Below are 12,137 nucleotides of genomic sequence, written 5' to 3'. Positions count from 1 at the left end.
TTGGACTAGATCTAACTTCTGGAAGAAAATATTGTCTTAAAACAGCAGCAGCCTGAGACTCTGGGGTACAATTCCCAGACTTCAAAAGAAAACAAAACTGCAACCAAGGACCTATCATTATGTTCTTATTCATGTGCATTGGCTATTATTCACTGTCACTCACAGGGAAGTCTCCCTGGTCTCATACTCCAGAGGCATGGTCTGAAGCCCTGTCAAATCAGGAGCAGTAAAAACTGTCCAATTCTGTGTGCTGACAGAGAATTGGAGGTGGGCTTCCGCTGCCTTCTCATTTCTCCTGAGTGCACCATATCTGCCATTCAGCTCTAGGCTTCACTGTCCTGCTTAGGAGCCCCAGGTTGCTCTTCTAGCAGGGGTTGAAGATCCCTAGGGAGAGGGACCAGCTCCTGAACACCCAGAAATTGTTAGTGGGCAGTGGCATCATGAGCTGGGGAGGGAGGCTTTTGGAACTGCCGGACCGGCTGTGGCAGAACCAGGCCTGGCAGACCAGGACTCTCCATAGTCTCTGAGGTCTGCAGGCCTGAGCCCTCCTGTGGGGCAGTGCACCCTCCATCTTACTGGCCATCCAGGTGGAGAACATGTCAGTGGCAGACCCCTCACTGCCTTCCTTATCCTTGAAGAACATTCTCAAATAATATCTCACAGGTGTGTGCCTGTGGCCCCGCATCTTCCCACATGTTGGTGATTGACAGGGGGTCCCGTTGTTGTAATCAAATCTCCACATGCCATTTTCCTGCAGGAGAGCAACTGTGGTCTGTAGCGACCATGTTTCCTTCTAAGCTAGCTAATTATCATTTTTCCTTTTTCCTTTCCTATCCTTTCCTTTCCTTTCCTTCTTTCTTTCTTTTTTTTGGTGTGTGTTTCTGGAAGTTGATCCTTGGAATAATTTACTACTGAAATATATCTCTGGTAATTTTTATTTTTTATTTCAAGACAGGGTCTAGCTTATTTGCTGAGAGTGTCTTGTTATGGTTTGATTTATTTAGACTTTTCTATAGTAATTAAGTGTATAATCTTTACATACATATGGATTCACATATGGATTTAGTTTATATTATGATTCCTTTTTGATTACTGTAGTAGTGTAGTATCACAATTTAATGAATATCAGGTAATGAGAAGTACTATTTTTGGTCTTATAATTGAAAAATTTTCTGAGTAAAATTATATATAATTTTGTGGATGAATTTTAGAAGTGTATGGTTTCATATTTCATTAAAAGTAAAGCATGTTGATATTTTTTCATTATTGCACTATAGTTACACATATTTGTGTTTATTTTGACATAATCATATAAGCATGGAATATAGTTTGCTCCACTTCATTACCCAGTAGTTTCTCTTTCCCTCTCCTCCTACCTTCTCCTCTCTTCCATTTATTTATAGTTTTATACATTACTGCTTTATAGATACACATAAAAGTAGAATTTACTGTGATATATTCATATAGGCACATAGCAATTTTACTGCATATATTGTAGGTAAATTTAGGGGAAAATATCTTCCTTGTAATGATGAGTTTTATCATCTACACATGAGATATGTAAGTATTTCATGTGCTTCTGATATTTATTTTCTCATAAGTTCTACATATTTTCTTTCTAAACATGTATACATGTGAAATATCACATGCATATTGCACACATATAAAACCTAACTATGGTGTTTTATACTATTTCTTAAACTGAATATTCTTAACTAAAAAATTGACTGGCTCCTAGTAACCATTTTTCCCACAGATAATTACTTATCCCTTTCAAAATTTACAATCACTTGAATCATGCCCCTGAGATTGGATGGTTGGTGTTTGGATGAGTACTGTTGTGTTCTTACCTGTTATCATGGTCACATATGCTGTAATTTTAGGAAGTCTCTGTGACAGTGAGCATCATATATTCTCAATAACAAAAGTTCCCACAAATAATAATTAACTCTTTGAGTTTATGAATATTCATGTGTTTTATATCATCATCAATATTATTTTATCTGTGATGAAAATTTATATTTCTCCAAATATTTCTAATATTCCTTTAGATTTTGAACTTTTTATGATTATTGAAGATTAGGTATAGATATCCCCTGTATTAACTTGCAGTTCAAGTCTTTTGCTTGCATTTCATTTGTGGTTTCTGACTTCAAAGTTAAGAAAATATATCCAAAAAGGCAGATAGAATTGGATTTCAAGAAATAAAAGGTTTTGCATTTAATTAATAAAAAAATTTACATTTTTATTCACCTGAGTTGTAGATATCTTGTATGTTTTGTATTTGGAGGTCATTTCATTTAAACTTATAGGGCTTATCTTTTGAAATTCTAACAGGAAATATAAATAAGGAAATTCTCACTTCCCTATGGCTGCAGGAAAATGACTATATTTCAGTATCATTTAAGTAAATTGTTGAATGACATGTTCACAAAAACATCTATTCCTTCCTTGAAGATTTTTTTGTAATGTTTTTGACAGTCAATCATGCATTGTCTTTTCTAGATTTTTGGATTTAATATGAAATCACATTGGATAAGATTTGGAATTCCAAGAAATATTCATTATAAACTATTGTTTTCTTAATGATATGTTGTAGAGATAGCAACAAATGAATATTTATTTTTAGAAATATTTCCATATATATTCTTTAAAATTTATGAGCCTTTTAGATTTATTTCTCTTTTGCATCATACTCAGACTCTGGACCTGCGATGTGATTTTTGCACCCTGTAATCACCATGCTCTTACCTCATATTGAATCTAGGTTGATATCTCAGTTTTTAAAGAGTTAATTAACATGAAAGTAGGAAAAAAAACATTTGTGATGGTCCTGGAATGTCTTCTCTAGGTTCTGTCTTCAAAATGGAGTGAAAATATTTTTTCAGACACATCCTCTACATCAGGAGCAAATCAGCCTTTGAGGAGCATTGAAGGGATTTTATACATTTCTGTCTGGATAGTTCTCTTTGTGCACCTGAGTTGCCATTTAATATTCAGAAACCTGTGTTAACTCACCTCTATAATGGAAAATAATTTTAGAGAACACAGATGGAAAATGATTTTCATGGAGGCTAGTAATACATGTATGTGCTATGGTCATGGCTGACAAATCACCTGAAATACCCTTCAGATACTGATTGTTTAACTATTATATACCACTCACATAAATTTTCATTTGAAAGTGTGTAATAGTCTTTTCACTGTAGGCATCAATGTCATTCACATTCCCAACAAAAATGGTTGAATCTTCCTTGTCAGAAATCCAAATTTCAATTCACTGGTGGTTCAAGGTGATTCAAATAATTGTGTTTCCTTGCACTGCTTTTATTTCATGTCCCCAAAAAAAGGGTTGTCTGCTTCATGCCTCTATCAGCTATGTTTAGAAAATGATATAGAAACCTGGTTTTTTTGTTCATTTGTTCAGGAGGGTTCAGATTACTTCTGACTGATGTCATTCCTTGTTATAAACTGAACCAGGATATCCCCAGGTCCTAGAAAAGGAGCCCCACAAACAATCAGGTATATAAAAGGTTTTGTTTATATGGAATATATGTGCTTATTCTATATATGCACAAAAGTTCAGACAATTCTCTTATCTGCTTTTCTTTCAGGTGAGTAACACAATTTCTTATCTGTATTTCTTCTCAGGTTCAAAAAACTGGAGAGACACTGCCCTGAATGAAAGCAGGGAGCTTTAAGCAGAAAGCTTCCAGAGGTAGGTTTTCTCCCTCCAAATGCTGGTCATGGTTCATTCCATTTCAGATACCAGAAAGCAAGCAAAATATATTAAAATTACATGCACACATGCACACACACACACAACAAACCCTGCTTTTATTTAATAAGTGCCACTAACCAAGTTCTAAAATAATAAGAAAAGTTGTATGAGTGATGTGGTGTAGTGGAGGTGTTTGACCTTTTAAATTAGACACAATTTTTTTGTACTGGGGTTTGAACCCAGGAGCACTTAACCACTGAGCTACATTCCCAGCACTTTTTAAAAAATTTTACTTAGGGACAGGTTCTTGCTAAGGTGCCAAGGCTGGTTTTGAACTTGCAATGAACCTACATGAGACTTACAAGCTGTGGGGATTATAGGTGTGTGCCACCATGCATGGCAAAAAATTTTATCTTAATTTGAAGTTCACATGCTCATTTAGGGACTTTCACCATAGGAAGAAAAATATCAGAGACTGGAAGTTAAGTCTAAGGCCAAATTGCAAAATAAGGAGTTGATCTTTAATCCTGAATCCTCACTTGCCACTCAATTGGGGCATGTGTCAGCAGTAGGCTGTCATTTTTCTGCAGAATATTTTTAGCCACTATCTAAAGTCCTGTCTGAGCACATATATGCCAGTATTGCAGCACAGTGCCAGATTGTGTGGTGGATTGTGGAAAGGGAAGATCATCAGAATCGCAATTCCATGTATTTTTTTCCTGCATGAGGAGAGTTGTGAACTGCAGACTGTATGTTTCTCAGTTATTTCTTCTTCCTGAGCTCATTCTTCTGTTTTGGTGGGATGGTGATATTGTGCTTTGAACCCAGAGGTCATTTACCACTGAGCTACACCCCTGGTACTTTTTATTTTTAATTTGAAACAGATGCTGTGTCTGGCCTTAATCTTGTGCCCAGACTCATGAGTTGCTAGGATTACAGGTGTGTGACAACCTGGTTAAATCCTCCTGAATGTTCTAAATGTATGGGGAGCATAATGTGAAATCTAGAACCATGTATGACAGCTTAAATGTTTATATATATGTAAATAAAATCCTAAAATTCCAGCTCCCTGTTCATATTTTCAATGACAACTTCCCCTGCCCTCAATATTATCAATTATTTTCCCCTATTGCATTTCAAATGAGTACATTATTTTTTAATTTTTTTGTTTTACCAAGAACTGGATAGAACTTTCTAAGGATTTGTTTTCTGCCTGGGTGAAATGACAAATACATAAAATCCCAGGGACTCAGATGGCTAAGGCATGAAGATTGCAATTCTAATGTCAACATCAGAAATTTAGGTTGAGCATAGGCAACTTAGAAAGACCTGTCTCAAATTTATAAAACATAGATAGGGTATGTAGCTCATGTTTAACATGCCCCTGTGTTAAGTCCTCAGTACCATAGAAAAAGACAAAAGCAGAGGATTTTGTTATTGTTATTATTTATGAGAATTTCACATGAGAGAAAAGTACATAAAAATCACTTGACCTTTGTAAAAATATGTGCTTGTATTCTCCTTTTGTCTCTCCAAGGCCAGATACCTTGTCAGATGTCTTTGTGTTGAGAGTTTCCCTGAAGGAAATTATGTGAGAAAGTTCTCCTTCCCTCTTTGATATTTTTCTGGTACTGTGTTTCAGAAGTATCTGATATGAGGATCCCACAGCTGGCACATCTAATGTTTCTTGAGAGTCTAGTGAATATTAGTACTTTGGTCTTATCTTGTTAGTAGACTTAATTTAGGGAGTATAGTTTTTCAGGGAAGTAGCTGAGTGCCCTATAGCTGGAAGAAATCTCCTTGGGTAACCCTCATCCAAAATGCACTTCAGTTGTTTCCTGACCTTGGCTACTGTGAATACTGTTGCAGTGAAGATGAAAATGCAATAATTTATTTAACATTCTGATTTCAAATTCTTTGGAAATATACCCAGAATTATTATTATTCTGTTAGATTTTTAAAAACTTTCAACTTTCAAGGCTTCTTAAAAATTGGTTTTACTAAATTCATTTCTAGCAGTTTAAAGTGTTTCTTTCTTCCATATCCATGTAATTGGGGTACTTGTTATTCTTCCACTTTTTAATAGTAACCATTCTAACAACTGCACTCAGGTCACAGATGCTTTTATAGTTGAATGGTGCACTAAACTTATGATGCAAGTTTGTTAGAATTGAGGCTGCCTTACACTCATTGAAAGCAGTTGATGTGATCCTATTCCAGAAATATACAGGGATCTGTTCTTTTATCCCTTTTTCTTCACTCCTGGTGGGGATTTTAGTCCATGGAAATGCTTGCACACCAATATGGAGTCTCTGTGAGATACTGAGGTAAGCACATATGCATTTGTCATTGCTCCCAAAACCTGGAGGTTTAAGATGCAGTCCAATGAATGGAAAAATTTAAATTTCAGGCATATTCCTTACAGAAAGAATTGCTTAGTCCTGGAGTTATTAGTGAGGTTAGCTGAGGAAGAGGGCTGGCTCATGACGTACTTCACTTCCACTTGTGCTGCCAGTCATGGGATATATTTCCCTTGTTAACGCTTTGGTGTTGGATAGATAGAACCTCAACTGTTAGCAACAGCCTTCTGCAGATTATGCTGGCAAATGTCTTTTAGGGAAAATTGGGACCCTTGAGTATTATCTACTCTTCTTCCCTGGTCCCATGAAATAAAACCCAGGGGCCTTGCATTTTCATAGAAAACCACTTTTTTCTCTGATCTTTATACTCATGTGTATCTAGTCTCTTTCTCTGTGTGCACCAGTTAAATTAAAATTCAAACTGTAGGAAATTTAGAATTAAATGTGCTATATTTATGACTCAAACTCTCTTCCTCTACTCAGAGTGACAGTGGATTTAAGAATCCCATCCCAGTTATAAGAATTATTGCTCAAGGAATGCTAATGTCCTAATATAACCCAACCTTTCCTCCTCATCTGATGGTAGATTTGTTTTATATGCCTCTAGTTAATTTATAGATTTAAGAGAGATTCAAAACAGGAGTAAAACAGGAGTAAATATTGATTTGGTATATCTATGAGTGCACCAAGAGTCAGTAGGTTCATATTCTGCTATATTTTTATAATCATCCCTCTTAATATCTGCTCTCTGGTGGGTGGTGCTGGGGTATAATTCCAGTGTCACCCACATTCTGCACACAATCCCCACCAGTGGTCTGGGCCTCTTATACTAATATCTGCCTTTTGGTTGGATTATACCATTCACATTAAATACTTTTCTTGATATGATTATATTTATATAGGCCTTTATATTGCACTTAACAATAAAAATAATATTTAGATACATACAGACTTACCTATCTAATTTTCTCTATTGTGATTTTTTTGGTCTTTATATTACCACAATATTATAATTTTATAATGTATATTAGTATCAGGTAATAATAGCTAGTACTTTGCTTTTATATTTCAGAGAGTTATTGGCTAATTATATATATATATATATATATATATATATATATAATTATATATAAACTTCCTGGAGAATTTGTATGTTTTTGCATTGTTCCCTTCTTTAATTTCATTGAGGTATTATTATAGTTGACTTGGAGAAAACGGTCATCCTTATGATAGATTTACCATCTATACATAAGGTGTGTAGTTGGTTCTTTGATGTACTTCTTTGTATTTTTATTTTTCTCAAATTCTGCACATTTTAAAATATTCTTACATATGAAATAAAACATGTCACAACTTTTTAAAACATACATGGTGTTTTTAAGTATATGTCAAACTGAATATAATAAAAATGTGTCTACATTTGAGAACCATTATTTTTTCACAATTTATTAATAATTTCTTCATAAATATACACCCCCTTTAATCATGCCCCTGGGTTTCAACTCAGGAGAAATATGGTTATGTCCTCATATGTTGAGGTGTTGTAATTTCAATCTCTGTTTCTGGTAGTGGTGTATAATGTTTGCTTGATTACAAATAAAATTCTGCACATGGATAATAACAGTTAAAACTATATCTTCCCTTTATGAGAATGCCTTTCTTCCACATGTTCATCAATGCTATTTAACTTTGTGTATTTGATGTGATATTATTTTACATTACCTAATTCTAAAGATCTTTATTTTTTTATGACTATGGAACACTTATATATGGTCTATTTAAAGTGAATATTCAAGTTTCTTGCCTGTTTTTCTTTTTGCAGTGTGTAGTTTTCTTTTTATAAGCGTTTGATATATATGAGGTAATTAGGTCATTTGTCCTTGCACCATTTCATGGAATCATTTGATGAATATAATTTTTATTTTAATATTTTACAATTTATAAATTTAAAAATATTATTTTGTGTAAGTTTGAAAAAAAATAACTTGTGTTGTTCTTTGTCCCTTTTGATTAGAGATTGAAACTGGTGTTCTATTACTGAGCTATATCCTCAACTCTTTTTTAAATTTTATTTTCAGACACATTTGATAAGTTTCTTGGTTTGGTCATAGACTTGTGATCCTCCTGCCTTAGCCTCTAGAGTACTGGATATATCAATTGTGCACCACCATCTGCATCCTGTCTCACATTCTTATGTCAACTTTTGGATGCTTTATATTTTCTTTTATATTTCTTCTTTCATAATTCTTATAGTTATACTTAGTATGTGAAATGGGTTATGTGGTATGAGTAAAGCATACAATAGCATTTTTACTATCATACAAATATCCCCATATCCTAGCATTTTTCTTTGGAAAGAATGCCATTTTTTCTCTTTCCTACACTACAATCTCTGATTTAAAACTGTCTAAATAGCAAAAGACTTACTAAGGGTTTTTCTTGAGTTCGACCATGTATTAATTTTATCATGAAGTCTACCCTGATTGCTTTAAATTTATAACATCATTTTATTGTGGCATTGTGGTGTTTTGGTCAGTGGTAGATGTCATGTAAAACAGTGGAATGGAGATATCAAAGGACCTCTACCATATAGTAATCTCTCCCAACTAGATGCTTGTCATTACACTCCAGTATTTGGAAAATAGCAGAATCATCTTAGAATGAATTTCACAAGAAATGAATTTCAAAAGGCAGGAAGAAATACTGGTAATTAAAATGTACAGTATTTTCCTTTTGCCAGTATCTTTTTCTCAATTGTCTTGGTGATTTAAATTTTCTACTTAGTGTCATTCTAAGTACAGAAAAGTCTTAATTTTAGATGATGAGTATTGGTTTTACCATGTATATTATGCAATACCAGTTTTTAAAATTTATTTATTCATTTTTGGTACTGGGTGCTAACCCTAAGGACACTTTATGCTGAGCTACATCCCCAATCCTTTTTTACTTTGAGACAGGGTCTCACTAAGTTGCTGAGGTTTGTCTCCAACTTGCATTCCTCCTACCTCAGCCTCCCAGGAGACTGGGATTACAGGTGTGTGCCTCCACACCCAGCACAATTCCAGTTTTAATTGCAAATTCACTTCAAGTGAGACATCATTATATATATGTATATATATGCAATTACATAGTATATAATTGATATAATTTTTACTTATTGAATTATTGAATTTACCAGGGTCTCTCTGAGTTAGTAAGTGATTCACTAAGTTACTGAGGCTGTCTTTGAATTCTTGATACTCCTGCCTAATCCTCCTGAGTTGTTTGGAATACACGCTTGCTCCATTATATCTGGCTCATTTACTTTTTAAAAGCACCATCATTGACTTTGATGATACTGTGTTATGTTTATTTTCAATATCTTTTAATTTTACTCTTTTGCTTGGAATTTTTTCTCTACTCTTACTTTTATAAAATTTATTTGTTTCAAACTATCAAGATGGATGATTTGCTAATAAATTCCTAGTTATTTTATGGATTACTAATTTATGTCTCTGTATTTCATTTTTAACATCAACTTTGGATACACCCCACTTTTTAACAGTCTTATGGAGGTTTAATTGGCACATATTTACCTGCACATATCTTAAGTGTATAATTTTATCTTGTGGCATATGTACATATTCTTAAAACCAGCACCACAATCAACCAAATTGTTGTGTCCATTATTATAATATGTTCCCAGGGATTACATTCCATTTATGTGTGATCTACAAAATGTATAAATGCATTCTACTGCCATGTACAAGTAATTAGAAAAAATAAAATAAATTAAAAATAAAATGTTCCCAAATGTCATTTAAAATCCCTTATTTTGCTCTTCCTCACAGCCATTCATGTAATAAATTTGATTTTATTAAGTACAGGAAGAACAGGCACACATTGAAATTATAGAGTTTCTTGAATTAACACAAAGGAAAAATAACATGTACTATTGCTTACATCAAGAAATAGAACGTTAATGTTGCCCTGAGAACACCTTCATGCCTTCTTCCTCTTAGTACCCTTCCATAATGCCTGATAGTAAGTACTCTTTTCCTTTTCTGTATAGTACTACTTATCCTTTTTTAAAAACAATGCAAGCAAAAAATAAAAGAGAAGCATTACTCCCTCTAAACTTATTTATGCAAAAAGTACAGGAGAAAGTGGAAGATGTGGGTTTGTTTCTGACCTTGACCTCACTCCAGCCTCCTGGTAGCTGATAGGAGAATTTGTGAGGTAAATCTAGAGAAGGCTGGAGCAAGATGCAAGGCTGGAGGCTGCTATGAGAGGCAATGAGAGTATAAGTAGTATGAGGTAGCAAAAGAGCAAGTAAGGGGAGAAATTAAACTGGTGACCAGAGGAAAGCTCAAATGGAGCAGACCAGATGGTGTAACAAGGGGAGAGTTAGTGGGGAGTATCAGCATCTAGACAGATGGATACAAGAAGGCTGGAATAAAAAAAAATGTATCTCTTGTGCAGTTTTCCAAGCTACAAACAGTAGTAAAGTGTTTGCACTCTAATTTTTTCCCACTCTCACTTTCCAAGGGGCATTCCATCCCAAAACCATTGGAAGGGGTCTCCTGCTGTCACCCCATTTTCTGATTTCTCCCAATTGGTATTTACTTTATCCTCTCTCTTCTGTTCTTCCTCCTCTTCTGCATATTGTTTGTTCCCCTCTTTTTACTCAGCAGGTACTTTTTCCTCCTCAGCCCCCTTCTTAACCTCCTCTACCACTTCTTTATTTTTCTCTTTCCATTTTGCTTTGTCCTTCAGGTCCTTGGTGGTAATTAGACAACTGCCCTATGCTTTTCTCTGAGATGGTGCTAGGGCTCTGTTTGTACTTATGTGAAAACTGGGTCCCATCATCAAGGTTTAAGGGTCCTAGCCTGCACAGTGTGGTGGCAGCTGGAGAAAATTCTCCCAGTGGTAAAGTCACCAGTGGTGGGTTCCAGTTAGAGCATTCTCTTATAATCATTTTTCCTACTTATTTTCTATCTAGGGGTATAATTAATGGTTCATAGTATGTGACTGCATAGAAAATGTCATGCCATTTTCCAAAGGTACTTTAATTTTTACCTTACCACAGCAGGCCTGACAATTCCAATCACTTAACTCCTGGGTGACCATTAGTTTGTTGCATATGTGATTTTTTTTTTCTTCCTGGAGAATACACAATAATCTTTTAGCTTGATTTTTAATGTCCTTAAATAGTATTGCTTTATACTCATATTATTTTTTTGTAATTTTAATGTTTCCTCCTTTGTAAAATCTTTGAAGTTTCTCATCTGTGCTGTACTCTGTTGAGATGTATTTTTTCCCAAGGAAATGGTTGAGAGTGGGTTTCTCAACCTCTTGTGGTAGATCACAATTGGCAATCACACCCCAAGGGAAGGAGAAACTTTCTTTCATAGTATGGTCAAGCTCAGAACCTCACCTTGTTTCTCACCTTTATTATATAGTCTTATAAACTTTTGTGTCAGGTAGGTGTAGGGCAGGGAGTGTCATGAGTATCTTTTAACTTCACACAGGCAGCTTGGAGTTCTGTTGTACAAATCAAATGTTTTATTTTTTTTCTTTTTAAGGCCTAATACAGGAGTTTACATATTAAGCTAAAATTAAAGACCAGCATCTGACTGTTTTAGTCAGATTTTTTACAACTGTCACAAAAATTCTATACAAGAGCAATTTTAGAGAATGAAAAATTTATTATGGGGCTAACAGTTTCAGAAGTCTCAGTTCAGAGATGGTTGGCTCCACTCCTTTGGGACTGAGATGAGATAAAGTCTATGAATTTGGTACTCTTGGATGAATATCTGAAACTATGATACTTTTAGCTCTCAGATCTTGCTCAAATTAGTATGCATCAGTGGGTTTTAATTTTTTTTTTTAAACAGAAGATTGGGTTATTGCAGGGTGTTTGGCAAATACAACCAAATTCATCTTTTAAGAACTTGTCCACAAGATATTTCAACCATATTAATATTTCACTTTTAAGGATATATTGTTTCTTTACAGGGTATTGCCATCTCCTTAAACAAAATATTGTTTGAAAAAAATATTTGTCATCCTTCTCA

This window comes from Sciurus carolinensis, unplaced genomic scaffold (assembly GCF_902686445.1).
Source record: "Sciurus carolinensis unplaced genomic scaffold, mSciCar1.2, whole genome shotgun sequence".
NCBI lineage: Eukaryota > Metazoa > Chordata > Mammalia > Rodentia > Sciuridae > Sciurus > Sciurus carolinensis.
Note: the sequence above shows the minus strand (reverse complement) of the source record.